Source organism: Lithobates pipiens, unplaced genomic scaffold, assembly GCF_037356315.1.
Source record: "Lithobates pipiens isolate NorthernLeopardFrog02 unplaced genomic scaffold, aLitPip1_a1.2 Scaffold_8, whole genome shotgun sequence".
In the NCBI taxonomy this organism is placed as follows: Eukaryota; Metazoa; Chordata; class Amphibia; order Anura; family Ranidae; genus Lithobates; species Lithobates pipiens.
This window is the reverse complement of record NW_027507903.1, coordinates 589,614,933-589,633,994: the sequence shown is the minus strand read 5'-3', so window position 1 is coordinate 589,633,994 and position 19,062 is coordinate 589,614,933. Positions and strand designations below refer to the sequence as shown.

General features: G+C 37.1%; 1 pseudogene; it reads left to right on the top strand.

The window, feature by feature from the left end:
• Nucleotides 1–18,698, top strand: part of LOC143962283 (uncharacterized) — a 211,910-nt pseudogene extending 193,212 nt beyond the window's left edge.
• The last annotated feature ends 364 nt before the right edge of the window (nucleotides 18,699–19,062 follow it).

The window sequence follows — 19,062 nt, the reverse complement described above, 5'->3', positions numbered from 1 at the left end:
CGGCCATCTGACCGATGCTTTCAGACAATTTTTAAGTCTGCAGCCCCAAGGTATGATCGGTTCCAGCAACCATCGCCAGCGTCTGATTTACATGGTGCAGAAATACCTAGGGGAAAGGTCAGACTTGGACACCTTTCCCACTGAAAATCCTCTGGCTTACTGGGTCTTGAGGATGGATCACTGGCCAGAGCTTGCACAGTATGCAATTGAGCTACTGGCCTGTCCTGCATCCAGCGTTCTTTCGGAACGCAGCTTCAGTGCTGCTGGTGGCTTTGTTACCGATCACAGGGTGCACCTGTCCACCGAATCAGTTGATCGACTGACCTTCATCAAGATGAATCAGTCTTGGATCACCCACAGCTACCAAGCACCTGAAGCTGATGTAACCGAATAATTTTTTTTGAAATATCACATCCCTTCAAGACTGCCTATGCTGATGCTGAGTGACTGTCCTGTTATGTTGATTGTCTATCCTCTTCCTCCTCCGCTGATATGTTGGAAGAACATTTTTGGTTCTGGGTGATGCCATCAGCCCAATTTTTCTGCCCCTGTTTAACAGGGGCGTTTAATTACCATTTTTGATGCAATGCTTTGCAGCAGGGCTAATTCCTGCACTAAAACTAGAGTATATGGGAGAGGTTGCAGTGTGGTGGCACCAGCACCAGTGCCTAAGGCCCAATTTTTCTGCCCCTGTTTAACAGGAGCAATTAATTACAATTTTTGATGCAATGCTTTGCGGCAGGGCTAATTCCTGCAATAAAACTAGAGTATATGGGAGAGGTTGCAGTGTCGGGGCACCAGCACCATTGCCTAAGGCCCAATTTTTCAGCCCCTGTTTAACAGGGACGTGTAATTACAATTCTTGATATAATATTTCACAGGAGGGCCCGTTCCTGTGCCCACACAGAGTAACTGTGAGGACTTATAGTATTGTGGCACCAGCACCACAACCACCAAAGGTCAATTTTTCTACCACTGTTCAACAATGGCATGTAATTACAATTCTTGATATAATCGTTCACAGCATCCAACTTACACACATCTCCTACTTGCAAACGGCAGGAGACAAAAGCAAGTGAGATTAAAAAAAGACGGACGGCAAAACAAATTATACAGGGGTGATAACCCTTCCCTATGTTTTCCAAAAAGCTTAAAAATAGTTTTTTTGACTGGAGCTACACTTTGTAATTTTCAACTGGTACATTTTTAAACAGATTCAACTTAACACAACAAATCTACACAGTCCCTGTCTTGTTTGCACCGCCTGTATACTGCTGTTCTGAGTATATAGGGCCTCAGGACCGCAAGCAGTTTTAAATTACGCTATTTCCGTTAAATGTCATTTTGTGCAGGGACTGTTCTGAACACGAGAAACACGTGGCACTTCACAGGCATACTATAGACACCCCCCAGGCATGATATTTAAAGGAATATTTCACTTTTTTTTTTCACTTTAATCGTTATTAAAATCAGTGTTCCCGCCAAAACGGCCGTTTTTAAAACTTTTTTTGCATTGACCCATGTCCCCTGGGGCAGGAGCCAGGTCCCCAAACCCTTTTTAGGACAGTATCTTGCATATTAGCAGTTAAAATTAGCACTTTTAATTTCGAATGTTCGAGTCCCATAGACTTCAATGGGGTTCTAACGTTCGTACGAATTTGGGGTCCGTTCAAAAGTTCTGGTGCGAACCAAACCGGGGGTGTTCGGCTCATCCCTATAGATTTGTCCAGAAAATTATCTCTCATAATGTCCAGTCTGATGTGTAACATGAGGGCCAAGGGTTGTAGACATCTTGTGTTGTCTATTTGTTTGGAGGCCGTGTGAGCTCTAAAAAAAGCTAAAACATAGAGTATAAGGAGCCACCTGGTATTCACAACTCTGAGGAGAGATGAGATTTTTTTGAAGGATGGCTCCCAGGTTGTGACCCTCAGACACACCCAAGCAGGCAGTATCTGACCGAGGAAGGAACCAAGGTGTATATTGGTAGACAATTTCAGGAACAGACACAATAATTCTGGAACATGGGAATACAGAGAAGACACCAAGTGACACAGGAGTTGCAGGAGGCATGGGGATCACTAGAGATACTGGAAATGCACAAACACAAGTGTCAAAGTTAATTGCAGTGCTGAGAACACAACACAGATGTTAGAATCTCTTTCAACACTGTGATAATGGGAATACAGGTGTATGTGTCTTTTATAGAACTGGGGTGCTGGGAACACAATAACACAAGAGTGTAAATTATTGGCCTCACTGGGGTTCTAGGTACACAGGTGTATCAGTTGCTTTCATCACAGAGATGCATCCCCATGCAAGCAGTCTCATTCTTGTCAATTGGGATGCATGCACAGGTGTTCCGTACATCTCCTTGCAGGCAGTCCTATTCATGTCAATTGGTATGCAGTGGCTGTACAGACATAACCACTGCCCTAATTTATGGTTTCATGGCCCTAAACACATACTGTTGCACAGCTTTTAAATTGGGGGAAACATCTGTGCCCATGCAGCCAGAGCACCCCAATTGACATAAATAGGATTACCTCCACAGGTGTCAGAACGGTTCTCAGTAGAACTGGCATATCTGCTAATGCCGAATGGAATCACAAAATGACACATAGGAATTTGCAAATGCAACTACGCATGCGCACATGGGTGTGAACTGCTGTGGAGACCAATGTGAAACTGTGCATGGACCTGCGCCAAGGCACCCACAATGTGTGAAAGATTATGGCACCAACAAGTTGTTTTTGTAAAAATGTTCTTTATAGATAACTTTATCAAGCCCATTACTCATCCAAGCATCATGCAATTAGGGACAGGGTGGGTCAGTTTACAATCACCCTACATGTAATTGGATTATTTAAAATACAACAATATTCAGGGAAAACAATGAGTTTATCTCGAGCAAAAAAATTTGTTGACACTTTCCAATGATAATGAAATCATTGTGTTGCTGTATCTATTGTTCGTATCTACAGGCCCAATTAACATGAAGATTGGATTAAGGCTCCTTCCTGTTATTTTCCTTTCCAGTATTAACATGCTAATGACTGGGATGGTGAGTAGAAACAAAGGATAATTACACTGTCCAATAAGATTATTTGAAATATTCCTATTAGGTAGATTAAACTGAATAGTAAATCTAATATTACCCCATATCTATGAATGGTGATGCACTGTATTTAAGGTGAGGCAGAGATCGGTCGGTTACTAGAATTTACAAGCAGGCCAGAAGAACAAAGAGCTGCTGAGACATTTCTATATTATATCATTCCAGGTATATTTACTTTTTTAAATTCTACACTTTTATTTTTACATCTTACAAATGTACTGTATTTAATTTTGATTGTATTACAGCCTCAAAGTTCTTTTTCACTTTTACTAGAAATCTTTTTACAGAAATAGTTTTTGCTATTTAAGGCCCCATGCACATGAGATGCCAGTGTAAGCTCTGCTGAACTCATGTTTTTTAAAGCTGAAACCAGCGTTCAGTTACGCTAGGGCTGTTTTACTGCGTTTGCGTCTAGAAGCTAAGATATCATAAGACCCTCCCCAAGCTCAAAAAAGGTATTATTTAACCATTTCAGCCATTTTGTGAGACCAGAGTGAGTAGCAGAAGCTGAGAGCGCAGCAGTGCATTTGTATTTAGCATGCCACTTGCCACGTCACCTGCCACAAGTTGTAGATTGTCCACTTGCCACTTCACTTGCCACAAGTTGTGAATTGTCCACTTGCTTGTTCAAATCTAATTTGCTTGTTCAAATCTAACAACATATGGGTCAAATTCCAATTATACTTTGGATAGCAGAAATGCTAGTGGTGTATTGGATTGGATCAAGGGCTCATTAGGGTATATAAATGGTCTATGAATCATTGCAAGCAATTCATTTTTTTTTATTTTTTTTTTTATGGTTTTTCATAATTTGCCATAATTTTTGAGATTTTTCATGTCAAAAAATAGGGCATCTTTAAAAACGATTAAAAACGAAAATGCTGCTAAACGCGGGTGCCTCGTTTAGCCGCATTTGGTATCTGAACCCATTTTTTTGCTTCTGGAAAAACGAGGTTAAACGCAACTGCCTAAAAATGCCAAAAAACTAGACTGTGTACATGGACACATAGGATAACATTGAATGAGTTCAGGGGCAGTGGAAAAAAGTGTCCAACTGCCTCTGAACATCAGTTTAACAGCGTCTCATGTGCATGGGACCTAAGTGTAAAGATATCTTATATTTATTATACCCGTTGCAACAGGATTCAATACTGTCTAGCATGAAGGTAGTCATAGACAGAAGACATTTTCCTCAAAGTAATGACTGGTAAAAAAATGTTTACTTCCTCCTGTGCCCTCCACTAGTATTGTGTTTTGACTAATAAAGTGATGTTTCACAAGTTGGATCCTTGGATCCTCTCTCACACTTTTGTGATAGCGAGTATTCTGAAGGACAGAGGCATTTCTTAAAGAAAATAGAGAGAGAGAAATAGAGAGAGAAAATAGAGAGAGAGAGAAAAGAGATGTCATACTGACTCTGTGGTTTCTGTAATTTGTGTTATTGGCACAGGTCAACTATGCAGCCAAGGAGTCAGAGGTTTAGGAAACAGAAAGCAAACAGCATATTCAGAAGGAGGTTAGCACCTTTGCTAACCTCCTGCTGAAAATAAAGTTTGCTTTCTTTTTTTCTTAGGAAAAAAATACTTTATAGCCTACTATGATATAATTATAAAGCAGACCCTGTGCTGAGAATCATATTAGGCCATGAATTGGTGACTGAATGGGACAATTTAAAGACAGCTGAAATAGAACCGGTCAGATATGCGGGCAGAGGTGAGCTCCAAACTACTTAAACATAATATGGCACCAACATCCTTAAATTTTATGGAGTTGAACAGATTGGAGATATGGGACTTTAAAGGTACATGATGTAGGAAATCACTCAAATTTAATATAAAAAATATAAATTGTTTATTTGAAAAATTAATAAAAGGTAAGGAGTACAGTTTAAATCCCAATCATGATTGTGATTTAAACTGTACTCCTTACTTTATTTCAAATAAATAATTTAAATTTTTTATATTAAATTTGAGTAATGGTCACTTGAGAATCCATCTCTTCTCATTCATGCAGCAATATCTAAGGGAAACAAATGTTTTTGGGTAAAGTATTTGATGGCCAATTCAAAGAAAATTGAGTACTGTCCGTGATACTTTTTTTATTTGCAATAACATATCATTTTTCATGGACGATCTTTTGGGGTGTGTCCCTTCTTCAAGGTCTAAGCAGTACTCAGAGTACTGCTTAGACCTTGAAGAAGGGGACACACCCCGAAAGCTGGTCCATGAAAAATGATATGTTAGTGCAAATAAAAAAAGTATCACGGACAGTACTCAATTTTCTCTGTAACAATTGCACTAATACGGCTACAATCACTTCAAGTTTGGCCAATTCAAATAATAAAGAAATGATTGTGTCATCTGTTGTTGGTATCAGTTGAACCAGTCATCGTGCATTTTTAGTGTCCTTCCTGTTATATTCTCTCCCAGCATTAAAATGCTAATTAATTCGGAAGTGAGTGGAAACAAAAGGATAGACACACTGTCCAATAAGCATAATAAAACATGCCCTTTTTAGGGAGATTAAACCCTTTTAGCAAATCTAAAGCCACTTAATGTTGGTGAATTGTGATGAATTGTATATAAGGTGAAGCAGAGCTCAGTCACTTACATGTATTGCAGGCAGGTCAGAAGGGCTGTTCTGGCATCTCCATACTACACCATACCAGGTATCTATACATTGTATGTCTGTATGCTTGTACAGATGTGTGTATTTGCTTTAATATTGAGAAATTCATTCTTGTCTGAAAGGTTGGTGAATGTTTTTCTTATTTGTTCTAGTATCCAGCAACATTCAGCAATAATGTATCACTGCTTTGATTCGATTTTTAATTTGTTGATGGGTTTTTGTTTTACATAGATTTTTTTACTTTGTCTATTGTTATATTTGTAGGTTACATGCTTAAACTAGATCATGGTCAACTTGAACATGTAATGCTTATTAATACATATTGTTTATTTTCATGTAATCCAGTTCAAATATATTGCAATACATAAAATATAACATACATTACATAGTGAGTAAGTAAAAACTATAACTTCAAAACTCCTGTGGTCTAGTTAGAATAGTATATTTTATCTCCAATAAAAAATAGAACTGCGTACAATGCAGAATATCAAGGTTTACTTTTAAAGCCTATGTTTATTATTATTTTTTTAATCAGCACAAGGAACAATAATTACATTCATTGGGAAATATCCCTTGTGCTGGTGGCTGCTGTTTTAGTGATGGCTCTTAGTTGAAATCTTCCCACCTCTGCCTCCGCCCGTTCCCCCACAGAGGTAATTTTCTAGTGCTGTGGGGTAATACAGCCATTAGTCCTGCTGACTATGACCACCCTTTCCTCCTCTTTCTCCATTCATAGAAACTTTACTATAGCTTCCAGCAAGAAAAACGCTCTATGAATAAAGGACACATGGATGAATAAAAGTTTCATCTCCTTAATTTACCACCTGTGCTTTCTAATGCTTGGAACAGGGGAAATATTATGTCTTTCACTTCCTCTGGAGTCTATACCTCTTTTGTAATACAAGAAAGTATTTTTCTTTGTTTAGAAATTACAGCTTGGCATTGCATGCTCTTATTAGGCTTCATGCACACTGACTTAAAAATTGCTGCTTCTTTGTGTTTTGCCTGTAGAAGCAGCTCAATGTTGTCCTGTGTCTATGCACATTAGGATAGTTATTTTAAACTCAACTTTTTGACGCAGTAAAAAAAAACCTTCTAGTTGGCATATCAGATTTGAGTTTTAAGGCAGAAAACACACAAAACTCCCCTAAACATGTCTAAAAATGCTCTATGGCTCTATGCACACCGGCTTAAAAAATTTCTACTTCTACAGGAGTTTTGTGTTTTGCCCGTAGAAGCAGCTCAATGTTATCCTATTTGTCCATGCACATAAGAATGATTACAGGCATATTTTGAGCTGAATGTTTAGAGGCAGGAAAAAAACCCCTTCTAGTTGGCATTTCAGATTGGAGCTTACTGGCAGACCAAACGCAAAACTCTCCGAAACTCATCTAAACTTTGTACAAAAAAACACTCTGTGAGTGTTTTTTTCTGCCAAGGGAACTGCCTTTTTTAAGCCCAGTGTGCATGGGGTCTAAATTGTGTTGTTGCTTGTCTAGACCTTATGCACCTTTTGCTTATGCTGAAATTATTTGACCTTTTTCTTCATAGCTACTTTTGAGTTTGGTGAAGAATAAATCATACAACCTTCGTTATGACACAGTAAGGTTTATTTACTAAAGCTGGAGAGTGCAAAATCAGGCTCACTTCTACATTGAAACCAATTGGTTTCCTGGTTTTATTGCCAAAGCTTAATTGAAGAGTTGAAGTTAGAAGCTGATTGGCTACCATGCACAGCTGCACCAGATTCTGAGTGCACCCATTTTAGTAAATCTATCCCACTGCTTCCAAACAATGTGACTTATTATACACCACACAATTACTTTTATATCTGATTGTCTGCTGCTTTTCCAGTAAATGGACTGCGTTGCAATGCATGTTTGTTGCCTTATGAGGGGTTTATCTCTATTAGCAACTCCAAATAGATATTTGTATAACTATAATTGATAAACAAGTTACAATGTTAGAGGTATAAGATATTGGTTTAATGTAGGTATACTGTACATATATATGTGAACAAGGACTTAGTTTTTAGTGGGATTGATTAATTGATTCACCAGAGTCTTTGTAGTGTAGAAATATTATAATGTGCTGAACATGTGTGTGCCACAGAAAATGTTCTATTATTTACCAGTCCTAATACTGTATTGGAGAAGGGACAATCAATCAATATATTACCTTATTTCAAACTCTACGAGCTCAAAGTAATTATCTAGACCAGCCCATTTAAATCTCTTTTGTTTTCACTACGTCCAATTCAAAGGAACCACTCTTTAGATATGCAATGAAGATAGATATCTGTCCAGGAATGTACAATTGTCCCAGGCTATGACTATGCATTCCTAATGTTCCCTCCAAAAAATGCTATGACTGGGCATACTTAATTTTCCCACCAAAAAGGGAGGTGCTAGCTATTTAAGGTGAGACAGAGCTCAGTCGGTTACTAGAATTTAGAAGCAGGTCAGAAGAACAAAGAGCTGCTGAGACATTTCTATATTATATCATTCCAGGTATGTTTACTTTTTTTTTTTTTTAAATGGCACACTTGTACTCTTTACATTTTACAAATGTATTTAATTTTGAATGTATTACAGCCTCAAAGTTATTTTTAACTTTTATGAGAAATTTCTGTAAAGAAATTGTGCTTGCTATTTAAATGTACTGATTTATTTTATTTAATGTGTCAGTTGCTTATCAAGTTTGCAACGGGAATCAATAAAGCCTAGTATGAAGGTAGTCATAGATAGAAGACATTTTCCTCAAAGTTATGATAGGAAAAAAATCTTCTTTCTTCTGTGCCCCCCACTAGTATTGTGTTTGGACCATTGAACTGACCAATGCACTGATCTTTCACAGGTGAGCTTTGGATCCTCTCTCACATTTTTTAAAAAGAGAGTAACATCTATACATTTTTCTATTTAAGATAGCAAGTGTTCTGAAGGGCAGATGCATTTGTTAAATAAATAAAAAGAAAAGAAAGACAGAGATGATAGAGAGAAAGAAGAGAAAAAAAGCCCTGTGGTTTCTGTATTTTGTGTCACTGGCACAGGTCAACTATGCAGATAAGGAGTCAGAGGGTCGGTAAAGAGAAAGCAAATGGCATTTTCAAAAGGAGGTTAGCACCTTTGTCAACCTCCTTCTGAAAATACCATCTGTTTTCTGTTTTGCTTAGGAAAAAATACTTTGTACTTATAAAGCAGAACCTGTGCTTAGAATCATATTAGGCAATGAATTGGTGACAGGATGGGTCAATTTAGAGACACCCTAAATATAACTGGTTAGTAGAGAATCCATGTCATTCATGCAACAATATCTAAGGGAAACAAACAGTTTTTGGGAAAGACCACAAAGTATTTGATGGTCAATTCAGTTCATAACAAAATGATTGTGACATCTTTATTTGGTATCATTTGAGCCAGTCATCCTGCATTTTAATTAACGTTTCATTCCTGTTATATTCTCTCCCACTATTAAAATGCTAATGACTTGGATAGTAAGTGAAAGCAAGGTAAAGTCACACTGTCCAATAGGCATAATAAAACATGGTAGATTAACCCCGTTTAGCAAATCTAAAGCCACCTTATGTATTGCAGGTAGGTCAGGAGAACAAGGGGCTGTTTTGGCATCTCTACACTACACCATACCAAGTATCTATGCATTATATGACTGTACACTTGTACAGATATGTGTGCTTGCTTTAACTTTTATAAATGCATTTTTTTTGGAAGGGTGGGGAATGTTTTTCTTAAGTTCTAGTATTCAGTAATATTCAGCAATATTGTATCCCTGTTTTAAATAGATTTGTTATTTGTTGTTGAGTTTTTGTTTTACATAGAATTTTTAACTTCGTCAATTGTTTTATTTGTAGGTTACATGCTTAAACTAGATGATGGTTAATGTGAAAATGTATTGCTTATTAATACATATTGTCTATTTTCATGTAATCCAGTTAAAATATATTGCAACACAGAAAATATATCATACAGTACATAATGAGCTAGTAAAGTGATACCTCCAAAAGTCCCATGGCCTAGTTAGAATAGTATATTTTATCTTCAATAAAAAAAAAACTGCTTTAAATGCAGATTATCCAAGGTTTTCTTTTAAAGCCTATGTTTATTATTATTTTTTAATCAGAAAAAGGGACAATTCTTACATTCATTGAGCAGTGTCCCTTGTGCTTGCTCTTAGTTGAAAATTTCCGACCTCTGCCTCCCCCATACCCCCACAGATGTAATGTTCTAGAGCTGCAATGTTAATACAGACTTTATACCTGCCATAGAGTGCTGACTATGATAACCCTTTCCTCCCCTTCCTCCATTCAAAGAAACTTTACTATAGCTTCCAGCAATGAAAAACACTCTATGAACGAAGGACAGGTGAATGAATGAAAGTTTCATCTTCTCTATTTACCACCTGTTCTTTTTAATGCTTTTTACAGGGGCAATATAATGTTCTCCTCTCTCTCTGGAGTCTATACCACTTGTGTAATACAAAAAGGATTTTTGCTTTTTTTTTATTGCAGCATGGCATTGCATGCTAGTATTAAATTGGCACTAAACCTATCAATTTAATGGTTTAAAACACAGTTACATTCAAGGAATGTTGGGAATGCCAAATGTCACATTTGCCTGTGCTCTCAACCAAACTGTCAAAAAATAAAATGGCTGGTGCCATAACTGATCACATGTGCAGCACCATGGCAGTTGCAGATCAAACAGAGGCTAAGATGGCAGCATTCTTGGCTGATAAGTCTAGGGAGGTTCAGTACTGCTCTAAGTCTAAGTTCTACCAAAACACATAGATCCTTATTGACCATTGATAACTCCCATTGTACTCCTCCTATAATGTATGATGCATGCATGTTTTATCCTTCTGCTTTTCATTTATCAACATTAAAACAGTTTTTCCACATAATTGCTTGATCAAACAAAGCATTCAGGTGTGCTTGTAAGTTAGAAACATCTTGTGAGACTTAGTATCCTCTATCCACCGCATCCTCCATGAGTCAACTCCTTTCACTGAAATCGCCCATTTACATTTGAGGAAATGGGCTCAATTGTTGGGTAGACCCATTAGCCTTCAGTTATGGGACAGGATCTGGTCCTCTACCTTTAAATCCTTCAAATGTGTTTTGCAGAGAGAGACGTCCATTAAAGTCCTTATGTGCTAGTAGAAGTTATCCATAAATATGACCCCTCAACCTCTGCAGAATGTTGGCGATGTGGTCTGGAAGTGGATTCTCTGTTTCAAATATTTTGGCAATGTTCTTTGGTACAACCTCTTTGGCAGAAAGTGATGCTACTGATCCAGAAAATGGTGGATGTGTCCCTACCACTCGATCCTATACACTACTTGTTAGGCCTTCCCTTCCCAGCCATTACAAAACATGGTAACCATTGGATAACATATTTTCTCTTGGCTGCTAAGAGATTCATCCCCTTATGTTGGTTATCTAATGCTACCCCCCCCAAAGCTCAGACTGCTTCAACTTATAGCTGACATTCACAGGATGGAACATCTACCATTTTTTGAATCCATGATGGCTTTTGTGCATAATATTGTTTTCTAGGAAAAACTCAACTGTGTGTTTTACACTCTCGTGTATCTACCCAACGTTTGAAGTTAAAACGAAAAGTCTGTATTTACTTAGATCCCTTTTAAAATATAGGCACCACATTGGCATTGGGCCAGTGTAGTAGTACTGAGCCAGTCATTAACAACGCTCACAAAATTATAAAAAATGGCTTTGAAATAACAGCTCATTTTTTTCAGGGCTTGTGGGTGTAAGTCGTGTGGTTGAGGGGCTGTATTCTTTTTTATTTTGTTTAAATGTTTCATAGACTCTATACAGACAGTAAGAATAATATAAAAATTTCAGACTATATCAGAGTTTATAAAACATTGAAGATAATTACTTTATGTATCATCTTTATACTAATAGCAACAGATTAGCAGATGGGTATGTAAATGACTGCAAAAATAAAATTCCTGATAGGTGAGGGTTTCTTATATAATTTTGCATTTGAATAAGATAAATATTTGAATTTATTATTATTATTAGCCACTTATCCACCAAATGGTGCTTTCCTTTCTACAGTAAATACATGGTTTCATACCTTAAAGTGTCTATCGCTTTAAAATGTATTTCTGGCTTTTTGACATAATTTCCTGCTGATGTAATTTCCATTGTTTGCACATGGTCTCAGATGCCACTGTGGGCATATTTAGTCCTATTTGCATGTTTGGTCATTTGACTATACCAACTCACTTGAGAAAGCTGTCCTTTTATAGGGGTGTCACAGGATAATGGTGTTGTTGCTTGTCTAGGCCAGTGTTCCTCAACTGCAGTCCTCAAGGCGCTGCAACAGGTCATGTTTTCATGATTTACTTTAGATGAAATGGCTATGGTAATTACTAAGGCAGTGAAACTGATCAAATCACCTGTGCAAAATAGTGGTAAGCCTGAAAACATGACCTGTTGGTGTGCCTTGAGTACTGGAGTTGAGAAACACTGGTCTAGGCCATATGCACCTTTTGCCTATGCTGAAATAATTTGACCTTCTCCTTTTCTTCATAGCTACCTTTGAGTTTGATGAAGAATAAATGATACAAACATTGTTATTATACAGCTTTACCAAAGCTGGAGAGTGCAATATCGGGCTCAGTTCTGCATATAAACCAATCAGCTTCCAGGTTCAATGCCAAAGCTTAACAGGATAAAGACAGGATAAAGAATATCCAAATATCATAGGGTCCCCCATGCTACACAGATGGTAAATATCGGGACATCTCTTTGGCACATACATGTTTGTCTCAGGTGTTGTCTGTCTTGTTTTTGTGTATTAATGCTATGAGTATTATATTCTATAATTCCTCCATTTAATCTTTTATTTTTTTCCCTTTTTCTGTAAATCAATATCAGTATTAGTTTAGATCTTTATACTATTTACCAATATATTTTTGTTGTTGTGATAACGTTTTCAATCATGGTCAAACAATTCTAATTTACCAAATTATAGCTAAAAGATATTGAATCTCAAAAATATCAATAGCGGGTAACATTAATTGGTGACCTAGTGGTGGGACCCTAGACTGAGAATATATAATGCAACAACACCAAGACTTGCATAATGCAGAGTAAGGTTATTGGGGTGGTTTTAAATTGAGTTAGTTTGCCGGTAGTTTGGAAGTCACAGCAATCCTATCTAGGTAAAAATTATCTCAATAGGTAAACAGTGTTGAAACATGGTTACATAAATGCTTGACAGCAATTGCCTCCTTTTTTTTTCGTTTTGCATAGGTAAAATGGGTACCTTTTGCATTATTAGTGGCTATTAAAAAAACTCAAATGAGGTAGGATACACCACCGAATTTTTGTTTTTTAAATATACCATAATTAATTTGGAGTAGTATATTGGAAGAACCATTAGAAAATAGTCAATTTAATGGGGAGGATATACGGAGCGGGAACATTTTGCTTTCATTTGTTTGCTTCTTTTGTGCTTACCGAGCTTCATTTCTATTAAATCATTGTTTGGTTTTGCTTTATTGTTGGTACATATATTTTTTTATTGAAAGGGCACTGAATTAGTGTTGTCTTTGTTGTTTTCCTGAAAAATCTTGGAATTTTTTTCTTGCTTATTGTAGGTTATATTTTTTAAACACATAAACGTGACTGTTTTATTTTTCATTATCTTTTGAAAACAGTCTTACAAATATGTTTGTATTTAGATTTTGTGTCCACTAAAAGCATGTTTTGTTTTTGATAGTTTTTTTCATTTTAAGCAAAACTATAGGAAAAAAAATAGTTTTTGTTGCTGTTTTTAGGGAATTTACAATTAACAATATTACCATTGTTATCAGAGTAAAAAGTATTCTGCAGATAGACAATAGTTTTTTGGTGTTGTCTTTCTATGCATGGTTGAAACATTATTATTAATGAGATTGGAGTATAAAATAAATTGCATTTAGCATACTTAATTGACCTTGAGATTGTTTTGTTTGGGCTGAACCACACTAATAACTCAAAACTGAATTTTTTATTGGCACTTCTGACATTATTATTGGTACTTGTAAACTGAATTTGTGGTAGTAATTATTGGTCTAACACTGCTTTGTTTACCATTTCTATTGTCTGTCTAGAGGTTCACCTACACAATTGTAAATGGTGTGTTTATTGTTTATTGTTTACCTGTCTCTTTGGTCTATTTTGTTTTGGCTGTAGAATCAGACTAGTCAAGGTAGATTTTATTGCAATTATAAACTTTGGGCCTCCACTCTTCTATACAAAATATTTTGGCCTCTGACTAGGGTAAATGTTTGTTTTGTGCTGTAGCCAGGGCAGCTATGTTAAGTTGGTTAGACACTAGCAAAATTCTGTTAGAAATTTTTAAATCAATAATATTTGTTTTTGACTACAGTGAGAAGAAAATTTGAAGGAGCAGGATGTACTTTTTTTTCTCCTATACATGATTTTCTAACAGCCTATATGGATTTCATTTGGTTAAGCCCATTCACTCCAAATTCAAATGTTAGAAGCAAAAGAAGTCTTGAACTACTTTTTCAGTGACATTAGAATATACTGAGAATCTTCGTATGGATTTCCATTCAAAATAATCTACTAGTCTATACCCAGCTTTAAATAAAATAAGATGCTCAGACTTCTAATTTCCTTCTTGTAGCTTTGAAAAACACAACCGAACACTGTACTAAACTGAACTTCTTATTATCCTGTATCCTTAGTTTATTTGTTGAAATGGAGTTGGATGAGAAGACCTTGCCTTGTCTAGTAATTACTGTAAGAAAATAACCAACTAATGTCAAAATAATAAAAAATAGGGGTGAATTATTAACCTTAAAAACCGTAAAGTCATCCATCAATAATCTGTCAGAGTCATGGATTTTCAATACATAAATCTGCTGTGTGCAATAACCAAATGCTTGAATTACAAATTACAAAAGACTCAAAAACACTAAATCTGACTTAGACTTATAGTTGTTAATATTAAGATTCTGAATTTTCATCTATTTTTATTTTTTCACATAGGTAAAAGTGATGCAAGTATTGACACATTTTACAGCCAAACAGATCTTCATCAAACACAATGAGTCAAGTAGTGCAGAAACCAGATGAGTTCTCCGAGTGCCAGAAAAGTCCCAACTCTATTCACCAGAAGAGTCACACTGGACTGAAGTCATTTAAGTGTTCAGAATGTGGCAAGTTCTTTTCACACATTTGTAGACTTACTGTACACCAAAGAATTCACACAGGAGAGAAACTATTCAAATGTTCAGAATGTGGCAAATGCTTCTCAACAAAAGGTTATCTTACTGTACACAAGAGAATTCACACAGGGGAGGAACCATTTACATGTTCAGAATGTGGCAAAGGCTTCACAGCAAAAGGTTATCTTACTGAACACAAGAGACATCACACAGGAGAAAAGCCATTTAAATGTTCAGAATGTGACAAGTGCTTCTCGCAAAAACAAACTCTAACTACACATAAGAGGATTCACACAGGAGAGAAACCATTTAGATGTTCAGAATGTGGCAAGTGTTTCTCTGACAGCAAAATTCTTCATCAGCATCAGAAGATTCACACTGTTGAAAAGCCATTTAAATGTTCAGAATGTGACAAGTGCTTCTTGCTAAAACAAACTTTAATTACACACAAGAGGATTCACACCAGAAGAAAAACCATTTAAAAATGTTCAGAATGCGGAAAATCCTTCTCACAAAATGATATTCTTACTCAACACCAGAAGACTCACACAGGAGAGAAACCATTTAAATGTTCAGAATGCGGCAAGTCCTTCTCAGACAATTATTGTCTAAGCTCTTGTACACACGGTCGGACATTCCGATGGAAAATGTCCGATCGGACCGTGTTGTCGGATAATCCGACCGTGTGTGGGCTCCATCGGACTGTTTCCGTCGGAGTATCCGACGGAACAATTTTCCAGCTTGGCTATAAAACTTTCCGACAACATGATCCGATCGGACCTTGTCCGATCATGTGTAGAGAATTCCGACTGGACAAAGTGCCACGCATGCTCAGATCAAATTCCTACACCAAAGCTATTGGCTACTAGCCTGAACGTAATCCCATCACGTTCCGAAAACCTGTGTATGCAACAGTTTCGGACAAAATCCGTCGGACAAAATCCGACGAATTTGGTTGTCGGAATGTCCGACCGTGTGTACAAGGGCTTACTCAACACCAGAAGACACACAAGAGAAAATGTATTTTACAAAACACAAAATGATCCACATCAAAGAGAAGCCATAAGCATGATAACAGTCTTCTCACACGAGTCTAGTCCTACTTTCCACCAGAGGATCCACACAGGAGAGAAGCCATTTAGATGTTCAAACACACCCCCCTTCTGTATATTGTTCAAGCCTTACAACTATTCCTTCTCAGCCAAGATCTTTAATGTGTAGTCTGTTCTGTGCTTCATTTCAAAACTATATTGGACATATTGACACCAGAGGATACCCGCAAGAGAAAAACCCTGTGAAGACTGTGGCAAAGATTTATCATACAAAGCAGATAACCACTTCCTGCCCAGGCCAATTCTGACATTTCTCTCCTACATTTAAAATTCCTAATTTTTTTGCTAGAAAATTACATAGAACCCCCAAAAATTATATATGTTTTTTTAGCAAAGACCCTAGAGAATACAATGGCGGTCATTGCAACTTTTTATCTCGCACGGTATTTGCGCAGCAATTTTTCGAACGCGTTTTTTTCAGAAAAAAAAATAGTTTCATGCTAAAAAAAAAACAAATCAGTAAAGTTAGCCCAATTTTTTTGCACAATGTGAAAGAGGAGGATACGCCGAGTAAATAGATACCCAACATGTCACGCTTCAAAATTGCACGCGCTCGTGGAATGGCGCCAAACTTTGGTATTTAAAAATCCCCATAGGCGACGCTTTAAAAATTTTTACTGGTTACATTTTTTTTTTTGGGTTACAGAGGAGGTCTAGGGCTAGAATTATTGCTCTCGCTCCAAGGTTCGCGGCGATACCTCACATGTGTGGTTTGAACACCGTTTTCATATGTGGGCGGGACTTACGTATGCGTTCGCTTCTGTGTGCGAGCTCACGGGGACAGGGGCGCTTAAAATTTTTTTCTTTTCTTTTTTATTGTTAATTTTTTTTTATCTTTTTAGTTTTACACTTAAAAAAAAAAAAAAATTGATGACTTTTATTCCTATTACAAGGAATGTAAACATCCCTTGTAATAGGAATATGTCACGATCGGACCTATTTACAGTGAAATATGGGGTCAATAAGACCCCATATCTCACCTCTAGGCTGGGCAGAATAAAAACAAAAAAAAAAAAAAAAACGATCCTGGCTTCCTAGCCAGATTGGCGCCGTTAATTTGAATAACGAGGCCGGGCGTGACGTCATAACATCGCGCCCGGCCTCCGAACAATCATAGAGACTCCGGGGACAATCTAGTCCACCGGAAATCTCTATGATCACATGCTGGGGCCGGCGGATCCTGTGACCGACTCACCGATGGAAACGGTGAGTCGGTAGAAGCACCGGAGGGCGGCGGGAGGGGGGGGCGTCCCCTCCCGCCGCCCGTAAGAACGATCAAGCGGTGGAACAGCTGCTATGATCGTTCTTATGGTGTAGGGAATCGCCGGCTGAAAACGGCAATATCTAAATGATGTCTGTGGACTCAGGCATCATTTAGATATAACCACCGAAACCCCAGGCCGTCAATAGATGTACTGCGGGTCTGAAGTGCAACATTAGGTAATCTACACTAGGTAGAAGCCTTATTAATGAATGTGATAAATATTTGACATTCAAATACACTGATCCAACAACAAAAGCCTTACAAGGAAATGAAGCTGTATCAAAATCATGAATATTACATGTGCCCTATAAATCTGTTCCATCTGCAATCACACCAGAAGGTTCATTGGAGGGAGCCAAAGTCATTATTCAAAGGAGCCTATAATAAACAAACTCACTCATTCTTAAGGGATCATAGTCACAAAGCTATAAGTCACTTATTTTTGATGGGCAGTGCTCAGAAATCATGGAATTTATAGATTTTTTATTGATTTAAAAAATAGAATTCCTTAAAAAAAAAGTTTTAGAGGGTGGTTAAATTGTAAAGATGCACAAAAAGATAATTACATTTTTTTAGACGTTTACAAAATTAACAGTTTTCCAGAAAAATCGCTCAAGCTTTTTTCATCCATCAATTCAAATTTAAAATAATGATCTTAAACTTTATGGTATAAAGTCTAATCTAACTCAGACTGAAGATTTTAACTCTTCCTTACTATAGCCAAAAGAAAAACATTGGCAGGAGTTTGGTTTTGCATAGTTAGTCACAACAGTGATATCTTGATTACGGATGGAGTCCCTGGCTTCTGAATACTTTCTTGAATATTCCAATAGTGAAACCGGCTCTCTGTCTGGACTCTATTTCTGGTCACCTTGAGTTTAAGATGCCTCCCTCCATCTCCCAATATTTTGAGTTACAGCATTTCCTACTGTATTTGCTATAGTAGAAAATTGACAAAAATTACTATAAGGCTCCATGCACACTGAAGCTCATAAATAGCCATTTTTGGAAGTTTGGGCGTATTTTTTAAGTTTTCTGAACGCCATAAAATTGCATTCAGAAGTAGTTTTTCTGACCACAAAAAACGTCAAATGCTCAAACGTTGATAAACGTCAATAAACATTCCAAAACATGGCTCACCAGTGTTTTTTAACAAATTTGATCTATTGAAAAAAAAAATTCACAAAACAAAAAATGCTAAAAACCGCTAACGTGAAAAAAGCTAATAACCGCTATTGCAAAAACGTTGAAAAAAATGTGAAAGACTCACTGCAAAGCTACTGGCATTTTTATAATGCTATTTTAATGTCCAGTGTACATGGAGCCTAAGGAAAGTTTCGACAATACATAACAGGTGAAGCAGGATTGTAGACACAGAGCAAAATATGGATATCTTTCAAGCAAAGCTCATGAGCAACCATAGGAATATTAAGTAATTTAACTCTACAATACGCCAATGCGTACTGATCTCTTAACCACCTGCTGTCCACTCACAGTAAATATACTCTGAGCAGGCAGCAGGTACAGGCACTACCATGTACATTTACGTGATTAGCCTTCTTCTGGGTCATGCATGAACCCCTCCCCCACTGACCCATGCTGTGATTGGGGACAGAGATGAGTTTCGCAGCTGACCAGTTTTGTCAGATCGTACACACAGTTCTGTGTTTACAAAACACAGAACTCTGTGTACTGTGAACAGCGATCTGGCTGCT